Source organism: Alligator mississippiensis, chromosome 7, assembly GCF_030867095.1.
Source record: "Alligator mississippiensis isolate rAllMis1 chromosome 7, rAllMis1, whole genome shotgun sequence".
NCBI classification, from domain to species: Eukaryota; Metazoa; Chordata; order Crocodylia; family Alligatoridae; genus Alligator; species Alligator mississippiensis.
Window position 1 is genome coordinate 27257651 of NC_081830.1, and position 6283 is coordinate 27263933.

At 41.1% G+C, this 6283-nt stretch overlaps 1 pseudogene; it reads left to right on the forward strand.

The window, feature by feature from the left end:
• Positions 1–1811: 1811 nt before the first annotated feature.
• On the forward strand, positions 1812–5917 carry LOC132251708 (olfactory receptor 8U3-like; annotated as a pseudogene).
• The last annotated feature ends 366 nt before the right edge of the window (positions 5918–6283 follow it).

Below are 6283 nucleotides of genomic sequence, written 5' to 3' on the forward strand. Positions count from 1 at the left end.
TAAGAACCTCTGAAAAGAAGGTCAAAGTTGTTTTGGGGTGGGGTTTTTTGTTTGTTTGTTTTCTAATAATACCCCACATTCCTCCACTCAGAAAGGAAATGGAAGTGCCCTGAACTTCCTCAAATTTGTTGTTGTTGTTGTTAATTTATTTTTAGCTGAAATGTCTGCTCTTCAATTTAGGTACTTCTTGTACCGTACTATTTCAATTTATCTGTAGGCCAAAGAATGAAATTTTCCTCCTCTAATGAGAACTTTGTGGAAATTCAAGCATATCCCATCTTTACTGCACTAGACCATTGTACTCTTTTCCCCATGTCACATATTATATCTCCTAAAATCCATGTCCTGGAAGTTCCACTGTTACATCTATATCCAGGCTCTGTCTGTTTATAGGATGTTAAGCTGCCTCCTCACCATACTGTTTTAAACTATTCCTCTGTAAAAAGGAACCCTTCCCTGTGGCCAACAGTGGTAGAGGTGGACTTTATTTAGCCTAGCAATAAGCATTTTCAGCATCAAGAAGGAACATGTAGTAGAATTGGAGTGTTTTGTAGCTGTGATGGTCCAGGGAATGTCTGAGAGGCAAGCCATTTTTTATATATATTACTGGAACTTTTGTTGAAGACCTATTGGACTAGACAAGAAGTGCCTAGTTGAGGCATGAAGTGCCCTTGCTTAGGACACTTTATGCCCCAAATGTTGTCCAATACCTTTCCAGAGTATACAGGTGGTCAAATAACAGCTATTGCAAAATAGCTTTGCCTGTAGGAGAATCCTACCAGTTCCAGAAAGCAGCAGAGACTGGTCAGGGAGTCATTCACATTGTGTTTGCTCCCAGAAAAATCATTGATGTCTACAATTCAATGCATATTGCTTCCACAGTCCAGCACTTTGTATCATTTCACACTTTAAAATAAAGGGGTGTTTACTGTTTATATACTGCTCTGGGAGTGAGGCCAGAGTGCTTTAATTAGAGTGGCTCTCAGAGCCTCTCTTACTAAAGCTCCCAAAGTGTCTTATGTATCAGTGTTCCAACACTTCAAAATGGTGGTGGGCATGCTTTATCTAAATCTCATTGAAAGAGCTATAGTTCAAGTTCCCCTACTTCCATTTTGAAGCACAGGGATTTGATACAGGAGACACAGGAGGCTGCTGGACTGCAGTAAGTGCCACACTCCATCAGACTTGGTTAACTGAGTCTCCTCCAACATTCTGGACTTCCAGCGCATTGGAGCAGCCTCCCTGCTCATGCATAGGCACCCAAGTATCCTCCAGTTTCAAACATTATGTTTGATGTAATCTTTTCCATATTATGTAGATGTGTTTTGTGAAATCCTCCAAGTATACCAGGTTAGGATAGTGTTCTCATAATCAACACCATTATTATTTTGGATTTAGTTTTTTTAGTGCTACATTGCTTCTAGTCCCCCAAAATTAACCAAAAATAAAACTGAGTAATAATCTTTTCTTTCCAATCTTCACTCTCTCTCCCTTTCTCCCCTTCCAATTACTTTGTTATCTCATTTAAAATACATAGGGCATCCTTAAAATCTTTGTCCTGCATTGACAGGTAGGAAGTAGGAGATGGATATTACTTGATACAAAGAAGCCGAAGGAAAAAAAAAAAAGACAAGAATGAACATGAACAATCGACAAACTTTTTTCTCCCTCAGTAATAACATGCTCCTCATCAAAAAACATTTGTCATTTCAAGGTATTTGGAAACAATGAGGTTTAGACACAATAACAAAGTTCTCTATATAAAGATCTCCATAAATGGAAAAGTACAACTTTTCATTGTAATTGTTTCATTCATTCATTCATTCATTCACTGATTCATTCTTTTCTTCTTCTAGGTCAAAGATTTGGTGAACAAATGGCCATGGGGAACCAAATGACTGTCAGCTATTTTGTTCTGTCAGGTGTTTCCAGTGACCCACAGCTCCAACCTTTCCTTTTTGTGGTGTTTCTACTTATATACCTGTTAACTGTGGTGGGGAATGGGGCCATAATGGTAGTGACAAAAGCTGACCCTCACCTTCACACTCCTATGTATTTTTTCCTATTCCATTTATCGTTATTAGACATCTGCTATTCTTCAGTCACTGTCCCAAAGATGTTACAGAATTTATTGGCAGAGAAGAAAATAATCTATCTCCCCGGCTGCATTGCCCAGATGAGCTTAATTCTTCTGATGGCCTGTACAGAAGTTTTCTTACTTTCAGCAATGGCATATGATAGATACACTGCCATCTGTAAACCACTGCATTATGTGAGGACCATGAATAAGCAAGTCTGTATGAGACTAGTGGGTGCTGCATGGCTGATCAGTATACTTTATGCACTGATAAATACTGCTCCTGTGTTATATTTACATTTCTGTGGGCCCTATAACCTGAACACTTTCAGTTGTGAGCTCCCATCTCTACTAGAAGTGTCCTGCACAGAGACCTTCATCAGTAAGATGACACTTCTCACTTCAGCTATGATATTAAGTTTGATTTCATTGTCCATCACCCTTTTATCTTACATCTACATCATCTGTACCATCCTGAGGATACGCTTGGCTGAGGGTAGGAGTAAAGCTGTCTCTACATGCAGTTCCCATCTCACTGTAGTTGTTCTGTATTATGGAACTGCTTTGTTTTGATATCTGAGACACAGTTCAGCCTCTTCAGTGGTTCTTGACAGACTCTTCTCCATCCAGTACAGTATCTTAATTCCCATGTTAAATCCTATCATCTATAGCCTGAGAAATAAGGAGGTAAAAGAAGCTTTGGGGAATATACTTCAGAAAATTAAAAGCATGTGATTTTATTTCAAGATTTGAAAATTATGTCATAGGATAATGAGAATTGAGTGCTAAAATATTCTGATATCATGTACATGGTTGGCATGGGCTTTTAGTCTATAAACATTTAAGTTTAGCCCTAGGTATAAGGATGTTTGTATTGCCATGGCCATCCTTAATCCAGCCTTTTAAAGGAACGATAGATGCGGAGATGTATGAAAGACATGAATGCCGGTGAAGTAATTCATAGCTGAGAGTGTATGAAATTATTCACCTCATCTTTTCTAGTTTTCATTCTAGAAATGTGGAGTGAGAATGAGTCGACAGTCTTGTGGTTAGAGCACTGATTTGAAAAGGGCTGATTCCAGTGTACCTGTTATGATGCTGAAAAACTATTCAACGAGAGAGAGAGCTTCACCCTGAAATATTCCATAGTCTAGATGCTATGGAGAAACAGATGTTGCCTTTGACCCGTCAAAAATATTTATGGTCCCCCAAAGGGGGAGTAATAGGCATAGGAGTATAGGCATCTATACTCCTTGCCACGCTAGAAATGGGCAATATCTATAGCCTAAAAAAGGATGTAACAGATTATGCTGTTTTCAGTGGCCAATATTTGTTGGGTCTGAGGAGGGAGATTATGGAAGCACAGAGCAACCCACACTCTCCATGTGACCTGGAAGATTGTCTGGAGGTATAAGGTCCCAATTCTGCACACCCCAGGAATTTCCATAGAGGATTGGATCCCTTATGTCCCAGGACCGCCTGCCTGGCTTTCCAAACTTCGATGTTGTGAAAGGAATTTCAGGACATGTCTCTTTAAAAAGGGGAATCAGAGATTTACCTACTTATGGAAACACATCCTGGGATCTCTGGGGGTGAATCTCTAGAAATGGAGAATCCTAGGTTTCCCTCCTTATGGCGACATACCCAGGAAGTCACAGGAGTGTGTCACCATGAGTGGGGAAACCCCTTCTTCCTCTGTTTAAGATGATGAACCCTGAGATTTCCCAGGGCAAGTTTCTGTAAGAGAGGAAAGCTGGGTAGACAGTCCTGATACTGTATAGGCATTCCTTAGGCATGCAGGATTGTGCCCCTCAAGCCCTAGGAGAAAATGTTGCCTACTGTCCTAAGAATGAATGAGCAGAGGAACAGGTAATCTGTGTTTTTCCCTTTAACAGGATCGACACTTCTAGGACACATCCTGGCACATCTGATCTGCCTCATTTAGCAATGAATCTAAGATAATTCTAAGACAGAAGGTTCATGTAGTAGATGCATTTGCAGGGATCATATTTGAGGTTTAAAGAAGCAAATGAGAACAAATGCATATACACATATGAAAACAAGAAACCATAGCAAAAAAACCCAGCAAGAACTGGAGATTCAAAACACCTATGTCATGAAAGCCTGTATCACAATGCATTGATGAATACAAACACAGGGACCGAATACAAATGTACATGTTCACAATCATATATGGTATTCCTTCATCAGTAAAATCTGCTACTGTCTCCATCCCTGAATGGACAATTCTTAAGAATGGTTTCAGCATCTTAGAAACAAAGTACACTGAGGAGAGTACACTCAGTACGTCACTATGAGAAGCAGACATTCCAGTCATGGCCCTCTCTAATATCTGCTACCTTTGCATGTGATATCAAACATATTCAACAATGTGCTCACAAGAATATGAGTGCATATTCTGTTACGCCTCAGGTCTGTATTCTTGGGCAACCCTAGCACAGGATGCAGTCTGTCTGATTCACAAAGGACTCACCCCCCCCTCCCTCCCCTCCTCTACCTAAATGAAACTGATTAAGATGCAGTGAGAGACGCACCTAAGAACCTCACCAGATAAGGGTGACAAGAGTGAATCAACTGCCCTAGGTCTCATTTGCATCCGAGATGGAACCAGATGACCATTCATTTACATGAGAGACGGAAAACAGAAAGCCTGAAGCAGAAACTGCAGTGAATTCTGGGACCAGAAAAGCAGGACAGCGCTGCATGATGGGGAATCTGTGCTTCCAATGTTAATTAACCCATGTTCACACACACCCAGCTCAGCATTTATCAGACCAGTTCTAATCTGGATTTGCTAAGGACCTTTCCCCCCCAAGACACACACACACAGCTCTAAGTTTAATAGGCATCTCGGGCCGTACATTCCCTGGTCCCACTATGGGAGGCCTATTTAAATTTGATTGACTAAAACTCAGTTGCCGGGTTAGGGAATGCTGAGGCAAGAGACCGAGTCCGAGGTGGTATGGGCAACATTTGAACAATGGTTAAGGGTTCATCACAGCATCCAGCCTGTTGGAGCCCTAATCCCAGGTGTTGTCGTATCTTTCCCGAGACGACTGGTGGAAGTCCTCTCCACAAAAGGTTATGAGCACCCCAATAATTGCTTTAAATCTGGAAAAGTCATGCTAAGCTGAGGCTTGTGCACAACAAGTAAAAATCCCAAATCCTGATGCTGCAAGCTATCTATTGTTCCTGAAGAAACCATGAGATATCCCATCAGTATATCTGCCATCCATAGGAATCTCAAGCTGGCTCCCAAGTATTTGGGTTACTCCCTAATCTTAAGTGTTTCCTGATTATCAATCAGTTTCCTGAGATGGTCCAAACCAGATAACCCCTTGTCAATAGAAAGGCAATGATTTACACTACTGAGGGTCCTTTGAAGCAGCTGAACTGAGGGTATAAAAATCTGTAAGTGTGTGTGCTTAAAGAAAAGAAAGAAAGAAAAAGAAGAAGCAGGAGGAAAGAGGGAGAAAAGGAAAGAAGAAGAAAACTCCTGTGCTGACACCATCCCCTGTCATTCTTGGGACGCTGGAAGAACAGATCGTCTCTCTCTTCAAGGATTGTGCTACGGACTGTGCCTGTCAGCTTTGCAGCCTGAGTACCGTGGACTAGGTGAGATCCCAGCATTCTGTCTCTTCTGTCTAGGCATAAACTTCTGAATCTGAACTGTATTAGTTAAGCCTGAGCTAAGTTTCCCCAAATACTTAGTGAAACCAGGGTAGTATTGTCATTGTTTGTGTTTGTTTTTCTTTTGCATGTCTATTACTACTAGTACTATTATATATTTCATATGCTTAGCAATAAATAACTTTTATAGTCAAACTGGTAGTAATTGGGTATATTTTTCCTTCTCTGCTTCTCTTTCCTCCCGTGCTCTGCAGCAACACTTCTTTTACCTATGCTAAAGATCCCTCTGAAGCCTAAGATTATTGTGGGGTCTGCTCATCAAGAGGCCAAAGACTGGGATGTGCTGAGTTTGAAACACATAAGGGGATCAGCTTGTACAGGCTGATTGACCCAGTTTGACTCAGACGTGCCCTTATGAACTGAATGCTGGCCCATGAGGGTGTCAGCTGGACACCCAGCCGGATTCAGAGGGATTTTGTTTACCTGTGTGCTTGTGTCTGACTGCATTTTATTGTTGCTCTTATGAACTGATTCTTGGCATATGAGGGTGTCAGC